Source organism: Peromyscus maniculatus, chromosome 1, assembly GCF_049852395.1.
Source record: "Peromyscus maniculatus bairdii isolate BWxNUB_F1_BW_parent chromosome 1, HU_Pman_BW_mat_3.1, whole genome shotgun sequence".
NCBI lineage: Eukaryota > Metazoa > Chordata > Mammalia > Rodentia > Cricetidae > Peromyscus > Peromyscus maniculatus.
In genome coordinates this window covers 84,386,911-84,409,013 of record NC_134852.1, presented here as the reverse complement: position 1 = coordinate 84,409,013, position 22,103 = coordinate 84,386,911, and the positions used below count along the sequence as shown (strand labels likewise).

Sequence of the window (22,103 nt, the reverse complement as noted above, 5' to 3'; positions counted from 1 at the left end):
GTCAGACCAAGGAATGGAAGGCCTTTTCTCCCCTCATGGAGTGACACTAAGAGGGTTCCGTCTGTAGTGTTCTGTCACTCCAGCTCCCTATCTCTGAGAAGTCATCATGAACGCTTGCAGAAGAACCCCAGGAGGAACACCCGGGCTGGGAAAGACGTGGCCCTGGGTACTATGGGTAGTTGAGATGTGACATGTGACATGTGAATGGGCGCATGATACATTCAATCTGCTTCCGTGGAACCTCATAGTGTCTGGTATGAGGAGGCTGGAAGAGAGGAGCTGAAAGTTTGTGGGGAAGAGGAAGAAGGCACAGTGATTGGGTCTGGGAGTAGATGAGAAGATGCTGTCCATCCCAGAGAACAAGGATACTAATCTGGACTCTGTGGGGATTGTACATTCCTGGAGAGCTTGCCATAGCTGAAGTTTGAGCTTCCCTGGGAGAAATTTCACAGGTGGTAGGATCTGAACTATTTGGGGGAAGGTGTATCTGAGACAAATGGTTGAGAGGAGCAGTTGGGGGAACCCAAGAGAAAGAGTGGGTGCTGAGAAACACTTCTTCCTTTCACAACATGGCAACCCTCATGTTTTTCCCAAAACATTGGTAATTATTTCTTCCACCTCCCCATTTATTTATTTCAATGGCTTCAAGGTTGTTTGAGGGTACTCGTCTGGGTCATTTGGAAGTGATTTGATGGTTTCTAGAAACTGGTACCATAATATTCTCTTAAGACCAGCTCACTATTCTCTGCCCCTAAGCACCTGTTAGGTCATTCCATGTGGTAACCTTGTTTTAAATGAATACTGGCTTGTAGAGAGAGGTAGGAACTTGGGACATGGGCTGTGGGAAGAGCAGAACTGAGAGGCTGAGCTGGAACCAGAGGGTCCTGGGTCTCTGGCTGTTATGAAATCAGATAGAGGGGAAGAATGAAGGAAAGATTACCTGTAGTTTGGGGAGCCCTGACTACCCTGGAGAGAACTGTTAATGTCCCACCCCAGCAATGCATGGTGGGGAAGGACAGGAACCAGTGAATTTGCCCCAGTGAGGAAATAGAAGCCTGAAACTTTTGAGGAGGCTTAGGTGGGGGAAAATCCAAGGAATCCCCAAAATACATTCAAGAGGCAGAGGAAGCTTGTCTGAGCTTTCTGCTCCTACTTTCAGAGCTCTGAGATGTGGCTAGGCTGAGCTTACACTTTCATGTCTCAAGAGTCTGTGATGCCAGCCCCAACACACACTCATGATGACCCACAGGAACTATTTAATATCCAAATAATTTGTACTTTTTTTTTTTTTAAAGAAGGCAACTGTTTGCCCACTTTGGTGGGACTATACTTCCAGACCCCTGTTTTCATAGCTAGTTATAAATTCCTTAAGCCGGGTGGTGGCGTCACATGCCTTTAATACCAGCACTTGGGAGGCAGAGGCAGGTGGATCTCTGTGAGTCTGAGGCCAGCCTGTTTACAGAGTGAGTTCCAGGACAGGCTCCAAAGCTACACAGAGAACCCCTGTCTGGAACCCCAACTCCCCAAATAAACTTTCCTCAAAAGCCTCTACCTAAAGAATCTTGTTTTCATCCTGGGAGTATGGGACCCAGAGTGTATCACGGGCCCCAGATCCTCTACTGTACATTAGAGAAAAAAGGAAATAGAGTTTCTGCAATTTTTCTTCCCTCACTCCTCACCCCTTCCTCTCACCCTGGGCCTCAAATACTGTCCAAATCAAGAGCTTTAAACCCAACAGGGAGTACTTGCACCCCAAGGCCTACGTACTGTACAATAAAAACCAAGGTTGGAGAATTCCTTGCTGAAAACTTTTTTTACTTGTGTATGCCTATGGCCTTGCTAATTCAGCAGGGTTGAGAAACATGAATTTTGTACTGGTGTCACCACGGGCTTTGGAATAAAAGTAAGCCTTAGACATGCACCCAGCTCCTGGGTTAAACAGCATTGAGTCCCTCCTAGATGGGCTGCCAACGGTACCAGGCTGTGGGAAGCTCGGATCCGGTGAGTTCTGAAATTTTCACTTGGAGATCATAATGGCGTCTTCATGTTGAGGCCCATGGGCTGGCTGCACACGCTGGCAGCAGCAGTTTCTGCTGCTTGTTCTGGAACCTCCTTAGTGTATGCTGGGAAGTACTCTGTGGAATACTGTCCCTCTGAACAGGCCAAAGAAATGCTATCATGCATACTATTGAATGTGTTAGGACAAGTGTGTGCTGATGTAACATGCTAGAAATGGCATGCCGGTCACCAGTCCACAAAGGTACAGTCTCCAAAAAGTAGTACCAGCCGTCATCAGAGTCAAGTTGATAGGAAAAGACACATAAGGTCCTGCACTCATGATATTTTGCCTTGGAAAGAACAGGCCATGTGTGGAGGAGCTGGCAGGGACTGGAAGGAGGCACCAGCCTAGGAGGCATGTGGGAGGAGCTTGGGGTTTCATTAAAGAAGAGTGCCTTCTCTGGGACCACCTGATCTCCACCTCCCCTGGCCTAGTCCTGCCCCGTGTGAAGCTGCCAAATAGCAGATCCCTCAATGTCCTGCCTCCCCGCATGTCCTGGACTTGGAAACCATCATAGAATTGGGTGGTCAGAGAGCCAGGATGGGTGTAGACAGAGAGCAGAAAGCCAGGGCTGTAAGATGGAGGGATGCCCCTGGGAGAAAAGACAAAGGCTATTGGTTGAGCTGTGACCTTGGCATTAGGATAAACCCTGTCAGAGGGTCTGTTCTGAAGCAGATGGGTGAGCCTTTGTGAAATAGAAGAACAAAAGACTGGGAAGCACATTGTCTGGCTTCCATCAACCCTTTAAAACAAAAAGGAGCAATGCTGAACCATGAGATGAAAATACTGAGGACCAGGAATAGAGGAACCACGAGAACTACTACTCCATTTGCCAAGACATTTTGAGATGTTGGGTGAAAATAGCCACATGTCCAAACTCAGTTAGTATTCTTGATGCTCACCATTGTGGTTCCCAAAGGAAAAAACAGTACCAAGAACCGAGTCTGTAGCACAGTCTAGTAAAAGCTGACAAATGACTCCAATCAGACTGAGAACCATGCTAACAGAATCCTGGGTGGCAGTCACGTACCTGCATTTTTAAAGGAGTGTATGCTGGGCATGGGCACAGCAACCACAGCCTTGAGACCTGCCTTAAGGAGTGCTTGGCTCCTGATAAGTACCATGGTAGCGTTCTTTTCATGGCCTCTTGTCCTGGTCTGGGGCAGTGTGAGTTAGGTATGGCTGCCAGAATGGCTTAGCAATAGATCAGGGCCATTATCATTCTCTTAGTTCCCATTAATACAGGAAAGAAGGAAGTGGAGGTGTGTGTGTGTGTGTGTGTGTGTGTGTGTGTGTGTGTGTGTGCGCAGTCGTGGGAAAGAAGAGGAAAAGGGGAAGATTCACTTAAAAAGTAGAGAAAAGAAAGAGGAAGGAATGGAACACAGGGATGACCTGGAGGTTTCTTGGGAGGCTTTGATCCCAGGAGTAGCTCAAAGCCTTGGTTAGAATATAGAGAAAGGAAAAGAAAAACCCTGGTCCATTGCAGGGCTGGCTGATAGCCTTCCCTGGATAGGTGATCAGGATTGGGGTTTTCTATGTGCACAAAAGGGGCATGGGATCTGAAAGTTGGGCAAAGTCTATTGCCCAGATATTCCTGGACTAGAGAGGCCACTGGCTTTTGTCTGGGGACAGAGGTATCGCTCTCCACTAGGAGCAGGACATGGCTAGCTCTCCTGTTCCCAGAACACAAGCTATGAATGTTCCATCTTCATCCTGCTTTTACCCCCCCCACCCCAACCTGTCCCCCGGCCCAGGTTTGTAGACAATGATGGGAAGAGAAAAATGAGATGTACAGAAGGCAGTCACTGAGAGCCATGTGTGCTGAGAGCCCTGTCCAGCCTGCCCCTCTGCCCCAGGAAACTTGGTTGGGATAAAAATCCCCCATAGAGAAGGCTCTCCCTATAGCCTTTCAGTGGGCTGTGGAGACCAGGACAAGGACTCTTTGGTCTGTTCAATTCTCTATTCCTAGAGAAAAGACTGATGGACAGGAGGCATTTCCTTGAGAATACCAGCTGTACCCTATTCACTGAGAGGGTAACACAGAGTGGGGTCAGTTTGTGTTTGGGAAAGAGTCAGACCAAGGAATGGAAGGCCTTTTCTCCCCTCATGGAGTGACACTAAGAGGGTTCAGTCTGTAGTGTTCTGTCACTCCAGCTCCCTATCTCTGAGAAGTCATCATGAACGCTTGCAGAAGAACCCCAGGAGGAACACCCGGGCTGGGAAAGGCATGGCTCTGGGTACTATGGGTAGTTGAGATGTGACATGTGACATGTGAATGGGCGCATGATACATACAATCTGCTTCCTTGGAACCTCATAGTGTCTGGTATGAGGAGGCTGGAAGAGAGGAGCTGAAAGTTTGTGGGGAAGAGGAAGAAGGCACAGTGATTGGGTTTGGGAGTAGATGAGAAGATGCTGTCCATCCCAGAGAACAAGGATACTAATCTGGACTCTGTGGGGATTGTACATTCCTGGAGAGCTTGCCATAGCTGAAGTTTGAGCTTCCCTGGGGGAACTTTCACAGGTGGTAGGATCTGAACTATTTGGGGGAAGGTGTATCTGAGACAAATGGTTGAGAGGAGCAGTTGGGGGAACCCAAGAGAAAGAGTGGGTGCTGAGAAACACTTCTTCCTTTCACAACATGGCAACCCTCATGTTTTCCCCAAAACATTGGTAATTATTTCTTCCACCTTCTCTATTTCTCTGTTTCTGTAAGACTTGAATAGTATCGGCTGTGTTCCTTCTGAAGTCTAGGGTGGTCAGGACACTTTTCCTCTGGTCCATGCGACAATTATCCTGATAGATTTCCCCCTCAGCTTTTCATGTTCCCTAACTCAACACCGCATCTCTAACTGGCACTTGGATAAGCTTACAACATTCCTGGCTCTTCTCTCTAGTCATGCTTGTCTTTTCTTTTAATGGCTTGGAGACACCTTTTTTTTTTTTTTTTTTTTTTTAAAAAAAAGTAACTTCCTTTAAAATCTGAAGATCAGTCATGCATTTAGTATTTAATGCATGTAGTTACAGACTCCAAGTGGACTCTTGTAGCAGGCAGGCAGGCAGGCAGTCATTTTGGAGATGTGTGAGTAAAGTTACCTTTTTTTCTTCAGCTGCCAAATGAGCAGTGGTACCAAACATTGTTTGTTGTGCCCGTGTTATTTAGAGAGAGGCATAAGTTGAAGCAGAAGACAGTTTCTTGCCATCACTCTCTTTCATTCTTGTTTTGTGGCTTTTGGACTGTCATATGCCTGTTCTAAGTCTTAGCTCCTCCATTCTTAATGGGATGACAGGTCATCCCTGCTACACCCATTTATATTTGGTTTGTAGAGCGATGCACACTTTTGTATATACACAGTCTGAGCTAATAGCTCTGTCAGTGACTGAACCACAATTTAACCTTTGTTAAGTTTCCATGTTTGAGATGTCTGATGTTCTCTATAACGGATGCTGAAGTGAACAGCACAGATTCCTTATTAAGTGATGATGGAGTACAGCATGCAACTCTGGACTCCCCTGAGGCTCAGTATTACTCATGAATTACACACATGCTCACCATCCTAAGATGTATATGGACTATATTCTAAGCTACAGCCTTACCGTTGATTACTTATGGCTTTGCCTTCAGGAGTGAGATAAGAAAAATTCAAGGATGAGCTCCAAATGTAACATTTGACAAGACCTGCAGGACCATGATGATTTGCCTCATGTCTGTGTACACCTTGCCTTGCTGTTGGCATTTTTGAATATGCCACACTCCTCTGCTTTTAGGCATGGCTAGTGAGTCTCCTTCTGCCTAGAACCCCCTTCCCTTTTCCATCTCAACTAGGTAGTTCTCATCCATCTTTCAGATTTTATCTCCATAGTTCACGGAGAAGATATAAACTAGACCAAGGCTTTTTGTCCTCACAGAGAGTGTACTGCCTCTTTTTTTTTTTTTTTTTTTTTTTTTTTTTGAGACAGGGTTTCTTTGTGTTGTTTTGGAGCCTTTCCTGGAACTCACTCTGCAGCCCAGGCTGGCCTTGAACTCACAGAGTTCTGCCTGCCTCTGCCTCCCGAGTGCTGGAATCAAAGGTGTGTGCCACCACCACCCGGCTTTTGTACTTCCTCTTAAAACACCAATCCAGTATTGCTACTGTTAAGTCTCCAGCAGGCAAGAACTACTACACATTTTGCCTGCTATGTTTCTTACAGCCCATAATAGGCGCTCAACAAGTATTTGTTGAATGAATGAAAGAATGGTGTTAGTATTTGAAGCTGATTTCTAATTTGTACCTACAGAGAGGGTATATCTGGACTGGATGTTATCCTGATACCCAAAGAATAGTCTTTGCAAGGCCCATATCTCTGTGGCTAATTCTGAAAGAACTTGTTTGCTCAGTGCCTGGGGAAAGACGCTGAGGTGCTCCGCTCCAGGCTTGGGCCCCAGCAGAGTCACATAGAGTGACTAGTTCACATTCTGGCCTATTGGTCCTTTAGGGTCTTCAGCCCCTTGGTACTCTGCACCTCCCTCGTCTTTCTCCTCACAGGCTCCTTGACCCCCATGCCATTGCTCTCTTTCCCAGCTAGCCACCTTCCTCTCCAGCCTTGAATTTCCTGACTGTAGGTCCTGGAGGGACAGCTGCATCTCTGCAGGTGCTCTGTAGGGTGTTTGTAAGCCTCTTCTGCACTATGCATCCTGCCCTGCTCTGGGTCCTGGCTTCAACTGTTACTTTCAACTGCCACCAGAATGTTCCACCTTTAACATTCTCAGGGGTTGGTGTCCTGGTACCAGGGTACCAGAGGGAGCCATAGACCCCCAGGATAGGATTCAGGTGCCACCTTCCTAATGGGCTCAGCCTTTAGTGTCCTGTTACCCTTCAGTGATACATAGCCGTTAGCTTTTCTAACCCACATCTCAAGCAGCTTTGACTGGACACAACCTCTCGGTGATGGCTTCACAGTTTCATTGGGTTTTTTTAGTTGAGAAGAAACCACTGGATACATTGGCAGAGGCAGCTGAGCAAAGTTGCGGACCAAAAGGCTTTCTGTGACTTCACTTGGTCCACCTGCCTGGGCAGCTCTTGACCTCAGACTGCAGGTGCCCTAAAACAACTTCCACTTCAAGGCTATACAGGCTTTTCTGTACCTCCACTGTTAGCCCAGGGGCCCTCAGTGAAGGCAATGCTGATGTCTCTGACACTACAAATATGTCATTTACCATGAACTTAATACCCCCCCCCTCCACTTTAAGCTTATCCAGCTTTCTTCTGAATTCTGCTGCTATTGGAAAAAGTGGGGCTTCCCTCTCTTGTTATGTCTTTAACAAAGCCCAGATGTCTAATACCTGGGAACTAGAGACTATCACGGGCTGTCTTGGAGTTCCAATGCTTTATCCTGGTCGCTTTTACTCTTGGACAGGGTGGCCTTTGTTCTTTTCTCCTTCATTCATTTACCAGTGACACCTGTGTGCCAGGCCTTATCTAGGTGCTGGGAATACAAAAGTGTCATGGAAGCAGCAATAGACTCTTGATCCTTGGAGAGATCTCTTTGTGATGGTCAGGCAAGGCAAAGGGCACACGCTTGGAGCCTGACCCGGCTGGAATGAGGGTGGGTTTGATAATGGTACCAGAAAATGGTCCAGAAAAGAAACTAAGATGCCATGGAAACTTCCAGACTGAATTCAGAGTTTGCATTTTTATCCTAGAAGATTTGGGGATACGGTGCTGTCGAAGGACTTTAAGCAGAGGAGATTTTTATGATCACATTTACATCTCCTTGTTAAAACCAAGACCGTGATTCCATAAGAAGGCAGAAGTGGAGGTTGCTCTTGAGGTCCACGGAACAGGGGAGATGTCTGGGGAAGAAATACAATGGAAAAAGCCCCCGGGAGGATGAGTAATAGACCATGGAGTTAGGGATCTATTCCCAGGAAAGCAGACACTGGAGGGAGACTAGGCCATGAGGCACAGTCCTGAGTTTTGGTCTTGCTGAGGTGCCTTTGACTTCTTTGCTAGTAAGGGACAGAGCTTATAGGAGCCATCCAGCCTGAATACAGGGACTGGGGAAATACTTGCTTTGTGTATAATCAAGCCACAGACCCAGATGAGCCTAAGGGTCATACACAGAAAAAAGCAGGTGCTTTGGGGATTGGGCAAAGTAGGAGGAACTCTCAGAGGAGTAAGAAAGCCAGGAAGGTAGCTGAGATACCAAGGAATTTTCGTCCCTACCACATAGTAGACTGCCTTTCATTTGCTCCACCCTGATTTGCCTTAGGGGGATGATGTCATGAAAAACACACCTCCTTCGCTCTGAATGTGAGAGATAGGGAGAGGCTGGCATCTTTGAAGCAGCAGGGGTTCTCTTAGCATCTGGGGACCAGAAGGCCAGTGGTGGTGGCCCTTGCAAACCCTTGTAGATCCGGTGGCAGTGAGAAGAGCTTCTGATAGTTGGAAGCAGACATGGAGAAACCTGAGGAAGTTCAAAGCCTGGTGGCAGCATTTTTCTTTGACTGCAGGATTCAGGTTGGGGAGGGTGTAAGCCAGGGAGGTAGACAATCAAGAAAATAGAGGGGCGGAGGGACCGGACCAGGGGGATGGCCTGTGGTGGCATGGTAGAGATTAAGAAGTTGAGCTATGGGAAGAAAACAGGAGTTGGAAGTGTAGGGAATGAAGGCTGGCAGTAGGCATTTTCTGAAGGCAGAAAATGAGGACAGGAGGAAATAGTTCATTGCGGGCCATATCCAGCTCTCAAGGCGTGCTCCAAGGAGTCTAGCACATGGGGCTTGTGGGGCTGAGCTAGGCAGAAGGCTTTGTTTTGTTTTTGCCTGGCATAGTTTTGTTTCTTAGAGAAGCAGAAATGCAAGACTATATACCTGTTTAAAAAAAAAAAGTCAAAAGGAGGGAGAAGATAGAATGAAGCAGACCAGCAAAGGCCTAGAGGTCTCTAGGAAGGAGCCTGCTGACCAGGCGTGATGGCCACTTCCACCAACACTAGGCCACACAGGGGCCTTCTGAGGCCCACTTAGCAGTCTTTAGAACTATCCAAGTATTCCAAAGGGTCTTGAGAAGAAGGGATGTGAAGAGGCGATTGGAGAGAAGCTTGAAAGGGCCAGTGTGAATAAAGCCTCGGCCAGTGTGAATAAAGCCTCCCCCCCCCCCCCCCCCCCCCCCGCAGACAGAAGCAGCCCATCTGGCCCCTGACCAGGCATGAGAAAGCTCAAGCCAGGAGGGCTGCCTTTAATCTCTGGATCCATAAATTGGTCACAACCGTTCCAGACAGACCCCAGTCAGAAGTCCCTTTAGGTGACTCTCCTCCTTCCCCATACAGAGGCGATCCAGTTCTGCAAAGGTGTAGGCTTAAGGTCCTGGCTGCAATAGTGAGTAGCAGGTCAGAGAAAGGGAGAGCTTGGACCTTCAGATCCCCTTCCTGTGTGGCTTGGAAAAGCTGGGTATGTCACAAATGCTACTTGATATGGCCATGATTGCAATAGATATTGCTCATTTATATGAAACAGTCTTTATGGGTACAAACCACATCTCCTAATTACTATGACCTCATGTCGCTTATAAAGTCTTATGTTTAAAGTTAAAAAAAATGAAAGTATTGATAAAAAATTCCATTTTGGGATTTTATACCAGGGGTGTTTGGAGAAACTGTTTACCTGAGTACGGTTACTAGAATGGAAGAGATGCAGAGTTGGGAGCCAGAAGGCCACAGATATTTTTTTGGAGCGTCTCTCATGGGTTGGGATTGGTGCTTGGGGTAAAGATGGTACTTGGCGTGAATAAAGCTGACGATCCTTGCTGAGGAGACAGCCAAAGCATGTCTTAAAAATTACAGTGAAGGCTGGGAAGGGAGAAAATAAGAGAAACAGTAGGGTGGAAGGTTCCGACTTTGAGTCACAGAGATAAGTCATCATAAGTCTGATGAGCTGAGAGCGGGGGGCAGAGTGTTGAGCAACCAAAGTAGGAATAAAGGCTGTGTGTGGGGGTATGGAGTAGGGTCATTGTGGAAAAGGATTTTCTCTTAAGGCTCTCTGAGGATACTGTGGGCATCAGTGTCCACACTTGTAAAACGAGTAGTTCTACCTACCTCCCCAGGGGAACACACTGAGCTGTTGTGGGGACCCCATGTCATGAACCCGCTTTTGCCAAGCAGAGCTGCCCAACGCTCCCTAGTGAGGAAGAACTAAGTAATTCTCCTTTTGTGTTGTGTGTGCAGTGCGCTGGCTTGTCCTGTATCACATGATGAAACATGCCTGTCTGAGAGAGGTGGCAGGTGAAGGTCGTGTTGAGAAGGAAAGACCTAGGAGCTGTGACTAGCACCCCAAGGGAGAGGAGATGAGTCTGAGGTGGGGACACAGCCAGGCGGTCTTCGAAAGTGATGATGCAATTCCAGGCTTTTGCAAAGCTGAAAATCCAGAGGCGATTTCAGTGCGGGGGTGGCTATTCTAAACTCGTGTTCAGTGGAAACCATCCCTTTGGAGACCCCTTCTGAGGAAGGTCATAGTGAATGTTAATCTTCACCCAGCCCTCAGCGGGTTGCAGAAACAAGAGGGTCAGGCATGCGTCTCTCTGGTAGCTCAGCAATGTGGGTTTTCAGCCAGTGGCTCTTCAATAAATATTTGATGAGCTGAAGGACATTCTGGGGAGATGTCCCAGGGTGGCAGAGCCTGGTGGGCCCCCTGCTGTGAAGGACACCATGGGATAAGCATCCAGAGTGAACAAGTTCTCAATGGCCTCTGATAGGTGTCATGTACACTGTAGCGCAGGCACTAAAATAAATCCCAAACAGCTTTGCTCTGAGGGCAAGTCCCCCATCACCCACCCACACTGCCACTGGACAGTAGAGCACCAACCCACCACTCTGTATTTCATCTGGTGTTTGGATTTTTTTTTTTAAAGACAGGGTCTCACTATGTAGCCTTGGCTGGCCTGGAACTTGCTGTGTGGACCAGGCTGGCCTCACACAGATTCATGTGTCTCTTCTTCTGCCTCCTTCGTGCTGGGATTAAGGGTGTGCACTGACATTGTTTGACAAGAAACGTGTATCTGCAGACTGCAATAAACCTTGCATGGTCAGTGGCAAACCCAGGGACCCTCAGCTAGTCTCTAGAGCTTCAGAACCATGTCTTCTGTGTGATCTTGTCTTGGTGACTGTCAGGAAATTTAGATAGAAAGAAACAGCCATTTGGTGAAGACATTGGCCATAACTGGCCATAGTCAAGTCACATCCTGCTAGATATTTCTCAACTGTACCTAAGGGACTGAAGGAAGCAGTGGAGATATGACCCACTTCTCTGATGTCTTTCAGGTGAGAGGGTGAGGGGGGGGGGATCCTCTTTAAGGAAAGGGGATGATGGGAAGAGAAGGGAGTCTTATTTCATCCAAGAAGGGAAGACCAAAAAGAGCAGGAATCTCCAGTTGAAATGAAGTTTGGTTGACACATGTTTTGTGACCACTTATTTATTCTTTGTGTCTTTCACATCATACATCTTGATTACATTCATCTCCCTGTCCCTTTGTATTTGCCTTCTGCCTCCCTCCCTCTGCCCTTGCAACCTCCCCTCCCCAAATAAAATAAAATTTAAGAGAAAAGAAAAGGAAAAAAAAAAAGAAAGAAAAATCTCGCTGTGGAAGCTGTGGTGTGACACCATGAGTCAGGCAGTAAACCCTTTTGTCCATATATCTTTACTTGCAAGTGTTCATTGCAGAGAGTCATTGGTCTGGTTCAAGGCCTCTGGTTTCTGCTACACCAACAATACTGGGCCCTCCTCTTAAATATCCTGCTGTTGTCCTGTGTCGTGGAGATCCTGCAGCTTTGGGTCTGCAGGACTGGCCCCTTCACATGCTCCAGCAGATCACAGGTGGGATGGATGTTGGGGTGGGTCAACTCACAGCTCTGGTTCTGGGCCTCAGTAGCTGTAGGGTTGGTCATCTGCCCTCTCCCCCTACCCCATCCTCACCAGCAGAGTGAGCTCTCCAGCACTGCCCCAGCTAGTTCACCCCATGCAGGAATAAACAAGGAGTGGGGCCAGGTCTCCTGGTTTCACACTTGCAGGGTCAGCTCACCCACACCTACACCACCCGGGCCAGCTCTACTATGACGCCCAGGTGAGGTGCAGGGGCCACTCTCCTGAGTGCTGCCCTGGTAAGGGGCAGGGACAGCTCTCCCGATCTTATGAACTCAGGGCCAGCTCTCCGAACTGCCAGCATCTCTCCCTTGCCCACACCACTACAAGGCACATGAGTTCGTGAACACTTTTAATAGCGTCCACGGAAGGTATTATCTTAGGCTAACAGAACCTTTGGCTTTTGCCATTGTACAGGAAGGGAAGTGGAATATGGGATGAACTATAGAGCAAGCAAAGGCCCTGAACAGAGAAACAGACTGGGTCCCTGGGGGCATCCTCCAGAGATTATGCTTCTGTGTGTTGAAAGGCTGAATGCTGGCAATAGCAAGTAGGAGGAAGGTTTGAGACACCTGAGCCGCAGAGGTCATGAAGATCAGGGAAGCCAGGCTCACTTGAGGATAGGGAGAACAGGTACCAGGATGGTGGTGGGATTGGACAGGAAAGGTGTAGCTGGAGAGTTTTCTCCCCGGATCCCGCCAATCCCCGGCAGTCCGACAGCCCACTTATAAAATAAACACACAGACGCTTATATTATTTAAACTGTTTGGCCTGATGGCTCAGGCTTCTTGTTAACTGTTTTTATATCTTAAATTAATCCATTTCTATAAATCTATACCTTGCCACGTGGCTCGTGGCTTACTGGCATCTTCACATGCTGCTTGTCATGGCGGGGGCTGGCAGTGTCTCCCTCCGCCTTCCTGTTTTCTCAATTCTCCTCTCTGTTAGTCCCACCTATACTTCCTGCCTGGCTATGGGCCAATCAGTGTTTTACTTATTGACCAATCAGAGCAACACATTTGATATACAGACCATCCCACAGCAGAAAGGTGTACCAACCACTTCTGAGTTCCCTTTTCTCTCTCTCCTCAGAGCCCCATTGTGTGGTGAGGTTCCAGACCCACCTGAAAGCGTTGTTCACAGGAAGCCATGGTGGAAGGATTCCCACATCTTCTGGAAGGAAGACATCAAGCTATGAAGTGGCTAGTACTTCCCACATGAACCAATGTGCTTAACACCATCCAATCCAAAGGTCAGCAGCTTTAAAAAGAACTTTTGTTTTTGGATCGGTGTGCCGCTGTTTTGGAAGAACAGGTGACATCAGCCTAGAGTAAAGGATAGTTATGTAAAATAAGGAGACAGACACTTGCAGTTAGACTGTATAGCATGTTTTAAGTCTGAAATTATTGGAACAGCGCAAAGCTAACGGCAAGAGAACACAGTGACCACAGAAAACCCAGACAGAGGATGAGCTTCACCTCACGTGCTGTTGGAGGTGTCAGTGTTTACAGTTGGATCTTGAGCAATAGAGATGCTTCACTGTTTGGAGCCCAGAGACTGCCACCATTACTGCCAGCATCATGTGAAGGCCGGGCTGAAGGCATGATAGAGCGGAGTACCACTGACCTCCTTCCACAAGTCTCCCCATATTCATGGTCCTATCTTACCATATTCAGCCACCTAGGAAGTATTACTGTTTCCGTAGCTGGTCCCCTTGTGTGTGCCAGGAGAAGTTTGCATGATGATCTCTGTATTCTTTAAAGGTGTGATGAAAAAGACAAAATTGAGTCTATGAAGTATCACACCTTAAGCCAGGCTGGGCCATCAAATGCTATGGCTCCACCTTCAGTTTTGGTGAATGTAAGTAACCTTCCCTTCTGTGAAGGTTCTCTCCCCCCACCCCCATTCCCACTCCACCAATGTGCAGCAATGGGTGCAACCTTTCATCTTTGAGCAATATAGCTTGCAAGTGTTTTCACCTAACAAAGGTGCCCTTTCCAGGCCAGCGAGTGAAGAGTAAACCATGCAGCCACTGGCTCAGAAATGCCCTAGTCACCCCCCACCCCCACCCCAGTGGCTTTGGGGGTCCTGGGTAAGGCCTGCCCTCAGCTCTGAAAACCACCACCATAGGAATAAAACAAACAAAGTCCTTGACGTCTTCGGAACCCGCCCTTTCCCTTTCTGTGACGTGGAAAGGCTCAGAACACGTGGAAAGGCTCAACCTTTGCGTTCTGGTTTCTTCTCAGATCACAGTTCCCTCTTCAGCTCCTTTCTCCCTCCTCTTGCATCTGCAGGCCGTCAGGCAGGGAGCAAGCTGCCCTTTAACACTCTGAAAATGTCCTCAGGTAAACAGCCAGCTCATTGGCGTTCCAGTCCTACGTTCCACAGGATGCTAGCATGCACACATAACTCATCAGGCCTTTGCCATGTTGTCATACTGATGTCACGACGGCTTCTTCTCTTTGTTCCCCAGCATTGTGCTTATTTCTTCCCGAGAGAGCATCGGAGTGGGCTTTGCCATCTGTTCCAACCAGCATTTGGTACGGGACTATGGGCCCATTTTCAAGGAAGATCAAAGCCTTCTCCAAAGCTCTCCTCATCTATGCCTGAGTCCTCACCGGAATCGCCGTCAAGCGGTCCCTTCATGCAATGCTCTGTCCATCTCTCCAACGCTTCAAAGCTTTTCCCACCTCTCTCATTTATCCTAAAGCCGCTCTGCATTTTTAGATATTTGTTTGTACAGCATCCCATTTCTTGCAGTCAGTTTGTTTTATTCTGCTTGGGCTACTGTTAGAAGAATAACAGTTGTTTTAAACAACAAGCATTTATTTATTAATTTTTCTTTTATATGCCAGAGGCTGGCAAACACAAGGTCAAGGGGCCCGCAGTCCTGGTATCTCGGTGTCTGGCTTCCTGGTTTTGATTTGCCTGTCTCCTTCCTGTATTCATGGTAGAGTATGAGGCCACTTCTCTCATGGCTGCTTTGATAGGGTTACCAATCTCTTTGATGTGGGCAGCATCCTCACAATCAGATCACCTCCCTGAGGTGCCCCACCTTTCCTGTGCTATTGCGTTGTTGGGAATTTGGGGTCTAACATACACATTCGGAAAGCGATTCGAGTGTTTAGTTTGTGGTGTGAAAACTCAAAAATTTGATTCTTTGACTTGTGTATTTGGAGTCTATGAATTCAGTGAAACTCTTCAAGGACCGAGGCCCTGAATGACATCCAAAGCAAGCTCAGATAATGCTTAAACTCCTGCATACTCAACTCTCAGGATTTGTACAGATGACTATGTTTACACAGGCTGTGTGTGTGTGTGTGTGTGTGTGTGTGTGTGTGTGTGTGTGTCGGCCTTCTCTTAGCACCTGGCCCCAGAAATCTGCTTACACTTAGCAATTGTCAATGCTCATGGGTAGTTGTTTCTATGGCTGCAGTTAGCTTAGATCCGGTACCTCTGGCTGACTCCTCAACTTAGAGTAGGTATTTAAATGTTGCTTTGAGATGTTTCCCAAACCTGTATTTCTCCTGGTCTGACTAGATGGTTTGCAAACTGCAGTCTTCACCACAAGCTGCATCCAAAGTTTGTGTGTGTGTGTGTGTGTGTGTGTGTGTGTGTGTGTGTGTGTGTGTGTGTGTTTGTATTTTTCTCCCATGGAATTTCACGGCTAGGGACTGTATTCCTGGGCTGTGGTCTCCATCCACCACATCCACAGCATCCCATTTCTTGCAGTCAGTTTGTTTTACTCTGCTTGGGCTGCCGAGAGAAGAATAACAGAGTTGTTTAAACAACAAGCATTTTATTTATTTATTTTCCTTTTACGCCAGAGGCTGGCAAACACAAGGTCAAGGGGCCGGTAGTCCTGGTATCTCGGTGTCTGGTTTCTTGGGTTTTATTTCCCTCCTTCTTCCTGTATCCATGGTAGAGTATGAGACCATCTCTCTCATGGCTCTTGTTTACTGGGGATTTTGGTCCTCAAATGGGTTGGGGCTCAGGGGATGATCACTGTGGCCACTTTAGGGTAGCTGCCCAGCATCCAAGGTAGTATTTGTACGGGTCCTGACTTCCTCATTAGGTGGCACTGAAAGGTGGTGAGGGCTCAAATCTATTTCTATTTTTTTTTAAAGGAGACAAAGCAATTTTAGTTCATGTGGTTAAAAAAAAAATGCACCAGCTACGGGTTTTCTTACTGAGTTAGCTTTATGCATGGGAAGGAGTTCCTAACTGGTGTTCGGTTTACCATGGTTACTCTTGGTTTGTGTGTCTCTCTCTTTCTTTTAACCTGTAATTTAGTAGAAAGCAGTGTTGGCTTTACCATTTTCAATATAATATATGATTTGAGGTCCTAATGGAAATATTTTATTGACCCAAGTTTCTGCCGGGAGACGCTAGAAGCGGCGTGGGGACAGAAGGGACATGGCAGAGCTTCACAGCGTAGAAGATGGCTTCCAGGGGTGGTGGCCCCCAGCTTGTTCTCAGGAGGCAGTGTGACGCCTGCTGTTTGTGGAACAGCTCTTCTCGGGCCTGTGGTGATGCACACCGGCACCTTGAGGCTGCCATGATTTCTTTGTTTCCATAGTTCCTGTTGTTGGTAAAGGAAGTGTTTATGACTGGGGTTGGGGTAGGGTGTCTCCTCTAAGACAAGTTAAATGTCTTATGATTTGGGGTCAGCCAACTGACAGAACTGGCCTCCACCTCTAGGGGGATCCTAGGAGTCACCGGGCATATGTGTACCTCACAGAAGTGACTTGAGTCTCATGACCATAGGGCATGAAGAAAACCCAGGCTATTTAAAAAAACGTGTTTGCTTTAGACACACACACACACACACACACACACACACACATACACATACACCAAACATGTTTGCAAATGTGCGCCTTGAAAACCTTCCCAGGGTGAGAAGAGGAGACATTGGCAGCCAAGGGAGGCAAGTCTGTTTCAGGACCCTGCAGGGCTTCATTTCCAGGCTCTCCCCAGCCCCTACCCCAGCCCATGGCTATTATCTGTCCATCTTAGGAGAAGCAGCCATATCTATTACTCATTAATCTGTGCTCACCACTTCTCATCCTTTGAGTGATAGGAGAAACATCAACTCTGGTTTTGCATTAACTTAAAAAACCCCAATGAAAGCCCACCAGGAGCTGTCTGGAGAAGGGAGGGGTCCCCCATAAGTATGGCTGTGCAAGGCTTGCTCCGCTCTGTTAACGCTATTCACAGCCTCAGGTAGAAACAGCTGGAGCAGTGGAAGGAAGCATCCCGAATTTCCAGCCACAACCTTCCATGTGGAGGGAGACAGATGAGCATCCTAACTCTAGACTTCTGACTCCAGAAAGATGCTCAAGAACTCACAGCCTGGGCCTTGAAATGGTCACTTATCCCCCTCTTTTGATTCCTTGTCATTGTGGACTGTGTCTCACTGACCTGCTACAGACGACAAATCAAAGAAATGAAAGTATCTGGGAGTAGAATGATGAGCCAGAGTGTGAGAAGGAGCAGAGAAATCATGTTCAGTGTCCTGTTTTCACAGATGAAGTTCTGGTTACCATACCATGTCTATATTTTATAAATGATCAACCTGAGTCTAAATATAAGAAATGTGCCTTATAGTGAGTAACCTTCTTTATGGCCGGGGATATTGAGCATCAGCACTCTGGGCTTTTAAAAACACATTCTACTTGACATTATGAAATGGAGAGGAGTGTCTGGTACATGTGGGGTCCTTCTCTGAGGCGGATTTCCCTGCCCGGGCCTGGAGGTGTAGGGATGTGCTTGCCATGTTTCTATTCACCTCGGAAGTCCATGGTGCTGGACAACCAGGTATGGAGATGATTAGGTTCCTGGAAGCCTGGAAACTTCACATACTTTTGCTATTTGATAGGATGTGGTCCTGCATGCTGTCTGGAAGTGGCCCCTTAGCTGGTCACATGGGAGGAATGAACCATTGAAAGGATCATTTGGTGATGGAACTGGATACAGCCTCAAAGAGAGGCCAGGGACATGAGCAATGCAATTCAGGAGGCAGGTTTGCCTGATGGTTGGACAAATCTGAGACTACAAGTCAGCTGTCTGTAGGAGGGAGGCAGGAAGTAGGTTGTGTAGGGAAAGGACATAATTAGCAAGTTAGACTGTGGGCAGGGTTGGATGAAGACAGGAATCCTCAGAAGGAGGCTCCTTCAGGGGAAATGTGTGAGACCACTGTGTGGAAAGCCTGTTTCTTTTTATGGATCTGTGAGCCAGTCTATGCATCAAGTGGACCCCTCTGCTGATGGCCACTTCCCATTGCCTTATCTCACGGCCTTTCCTAACATAGTTTCCAAAGGGGTGGGGGTGGGGCTCTTGTTTCTAGTTTAGGCATTCCGCCAATAGGTGCTATGCAACCCACCAGCCACCTGGAACAGGTCTGAAGTGGGCAATTTTGTTCCAGCTGGTTAGATGACCCTGGGGCCTCTCACCCAGCCATGCGTACAAATGAGTCAGGAAGGAGATCTCACAGGATCTTCTTTAATACATATTAATTGAACATATTAGTGGGGTCCAGTGTGATGCATGCACACAGTATACATTTCTCTGATAGTTAATGAAATTCAGCATTTTTCGTATATTGACAATTTCTATTCTTTGGGAAGTGACTTCGGAGTATTTATCCATTTTAAATTGACTTTTTTTTCTTCCACTTTTTAGAAATGTTTGAAAAGAACTTTGCTGTGCACTTCGTATAAAGCAAAGGCATTATGTCACAAAAAGCCACGCAGCAAACTTGCTGTGTGAGGCCACCAGTCTTACTGTGGACTGGGCCTTTGCATAAAGGAAAGAAAGGGGCCAGCCCAGTGCGGGTGGCTGGGTGATGGCGTGGTGACTGACGGGCTAGGGCAGCACTTTTGGAGGATGTCAGATTTTCTGGACTGGAGGGGTGCTGTATGTGGAAATGATGGTGAAGCAATCTTTGGGCTTGTTCAAAAGGGCTCATTCTGTGGGCAAGATGAGCCTTAGGGAGAGAAGCAGTCGGCATCCGGTTCTTCAAAACGACAGGAGCAAGAGGCCATCTGGAAAGCTACATACTGATCACACAGGAGACCCTAGAGACAGTTCAGAGTGCCCCAGGGGTATCTGATCAGAGAAAACATTGGCTAGAAGCCTCTTCCAGGCTCAGAACCCAAGGCCATCAGTCGAGAGGCCAGGCGGGCAGACTTTTGCTTCTCCTCCTTGTTCCTCTATCTGCTCCTTCTGACCATTCTTGGGAGGCCAGCAGCGAATCCATGTAGACAGACGGGGCAGGCAGCACAGGAACCACGTTTTTGGCCTGCTGACTTGCAGCAGGCCTCGCCACGGGTCCCGAGTCCCGGGTCCCGGTCCCGGGTGAAGGTCCATCAGAAACTGCATTTCAGTTTTGGAGATGAGACTATTTTGTGACAAAAGGACCCCAGCACTCTGTGCTCCTTGAGAGTAACCACAAAAGGAGGACTCCAGGAACTGACTGTATGGTGACATTTTATTTGTGCTGAAATGTGATTTTATTTGTATGTTAATAAAGTTGCCTGGAGATCAGAGCTAAGAGCAAGCCATTTTGCAAAAGTCCTGCAGTGGTGGTACACGCCCTTAATCCCAATCATGTGGCAGGCAGAGTCTCTGTGTGTTCAAGGACACAGCTAGCATGGTGACACATGCCTTTAATCTTAGTACCAACCATAGAGACCTGGAGGTCTGTATAGACAGGCAGTGATGAGGAGGTCATGTGGTTGGGTTTACAGCCAATGAGAAGGCAGAACAGAAAATAAAAAGACAGGATCCAGGGAGAAGGTCTCTCTCTCTCAGGGGAAGGACAGCAGTGAGTGGTAAGATAAGGTGGTCTTAGCTCTTGGCTACTGCTCGATCTCTGGGCTTTTAACTCTTTTTTGGCTCTGTGTTTCTTATTTAATAAGACGGTTTAGAATTACATCTACATTTGGTACCCACGTGGCAAGAATTCATTAAAAACTGTTGGTGGTTACAGGCTCAGCTCAGTCTGCTTGGCCCGGCTTGACCCCGACTCGGCCAGAGTTTACATGCCCTAGAGTTTACATGCCCTAGGCCTGGCCAGAGCTACTGGTCAGGCTGCACTCGGTCAGAGCTGCACTTCAGAGCTGCACTCGGTCAGAGCTGCACTCAACTGTAGCTGCAGCTAAAGCTGCTTGTGGCTGAATCACCAACTCACATGGTCGGAGCTTAAGGAAGTCGCAGCTTAGGCTCAAATCGCTCAAGTGGGAGCACATGGCTGGGTTTCAGTTTTTAGCCAAAACGCGTGGCTACCCTTCCTTCCTTTCTTCCTTCCTTCCTTCCTTCCTTCCTTCCTTCCTTCCTTCCTTCCTTCCTTCCTTCCTTCCTCCTCTCTCTCCTTCTTTCCTTCCTTCCTTCCTTCCTTCCTTCCTTCCTTCCTTCCTTCCTTCCTTCCTTCCTTCCTTCCTTCCTTCCTTTCCTCCCTCCCTCCCTCCCTCCCTCCCTCCCTCCCTCCCTCCCTCCCTCCCTCCTTCCCTCCCTCCTTCCCTCCCTCCCTCCTTCCCTCCCTCCCTCCCTCCCTCCCTCCCTCCCTCCTTCCCCCCCTCCCTCCCTCCCTCCTTCCCCTCTCTCTTTGGATTCCCATCTTGGATGCTAGGTAGCTGTTTTGAAATTCCCTTGGATTTCTATTGTTCTACGCAGACTTGGTAAGTCAATTAAGATATCAGATATTTTAAAAGGAAAAGCTACTTAAAAGAGAAAAATTTTTCCACATTAACAAAATGGGTATTATCTGTACAATAGAAGAAAACTGGTCTTTGTTTATTAGAACTTTAGTCAGTCTGAAAATGGAACAATTATATGAGAAGATTAATGTTGATGGGATGTACATTACACCAATTATGCATATTATTACTTATCCTTATTTTACAATTTAAAAAGATAGTCAATTTAAGTGTCAGAATAAAAGCTTTAGAAAAACCTGTTAAAATGAATTATAGAGAAATTCAGACTCAGACAGAAGAATTTAAGGGTGAAATTATTTCAGGATTGGATTATAAGGTTACAGAAAGAAAACCTGTTTTCAAACATTCAAACTTAATTTATCTGGTAACCATACAGCAGCTACATGGTCAAGTGAATGTACAAAATAATTGGACTCCAATTGAAATGTTAGATTTAAGAAGGCTGAAGGAGGCAACAGTATCTTATGGCATGCATTCCCCATTTGTAAAGCAAATGTTAAACTCCTGGTCAGCTTGTAATAAGATAATTCCTCAGGACTGGAAAGAGCTGGTAAATGCTGTCCTAGAACCTGGGGCACAGCTGCAGTGGCACATGTGGTTCAGCGATGAGGCTAAAACCATAGAAAGTCAGCAGAGGGCTAGAGGTGTGGAAATCCCCCAGGATCAGCTTCTTGGAGAAGGCCAATATGCCGAAATACAAAGACAATGTTTATATGATAACCAAACCCTAATTCTATGTTGAATGGCAGCCATGAATGCATGGGACAGAATTGAGGAAGCAGGAAAGAAAATTGAGTCATTCACAAAAGTTATACAGGGCCCAAAAGAATCCTTCTCGGATTTCTTACAAAGACTGACTTCAGCAGTAAATAGAATTGTCCTGAATTCAGAAGCTATCTATGTGGTTGGGTTTACAGGCAAGGAGAAGGCAGAAAAGAAAGGCAATAAAAAGACAGACACAGGAAGGAGGTCTCTCTCTCTCAGGGGGAGGACAGCAGTGAGTGGTAAGATAAGGTGGTCTTAGCTCTTGGCTACTGTCGATCTCTGGGCTTTTAACTCTGTATTTGGCTCTGTGTTTCTTATTTAATAAGACGGTTTAGAATTATATCTACATGACTTTCCACAGGGATTATATAAAACTATCATTCAACGGATTATTGTGAAATCAAAATTATGGTTCCTCTCTGATCAAGTCCAACATTAACTTTTGTCAAATTCAATCATATGCTTTCATTAATTCTCAGCTTAAATCCTCCAACTGTGTATGAATTTAGGAACATATCATTGTGAAGTTCATCTATGCAGAAAAAAAAAAAACCCAAAAAACAAAACAAAACAGAAAAACACGTTACTAAGTTTACCTATGCAGGAAAACAAAAACAAAAAACAAAAACCCCCAAAACCCCCCAAAATCTCATTGCAAAGTTCACCCATGC

General features: G+C 46.9%; 1 long non-coding RNA gene across 1 annotated transcript; it reads left to right on the top strand.

Moving 5' to 3' along the window:
- The first annotated feature begins 5,021 nt into the window (after positions 1–5,021).
- Positions 5,022–19,840, top strand: LOC143267389 (uncharacterized). Its single transcript, XR_013042424.1, has 2 exons — positions 5,022–11,349; positions 13,040–19,840. It is a non-coding gene; the product is annotated as an uncharacterized LOC143267389 (long non-coding RNA).
- Positions 19,841–22,103: the final 2,263 nt, after the last annotated feature.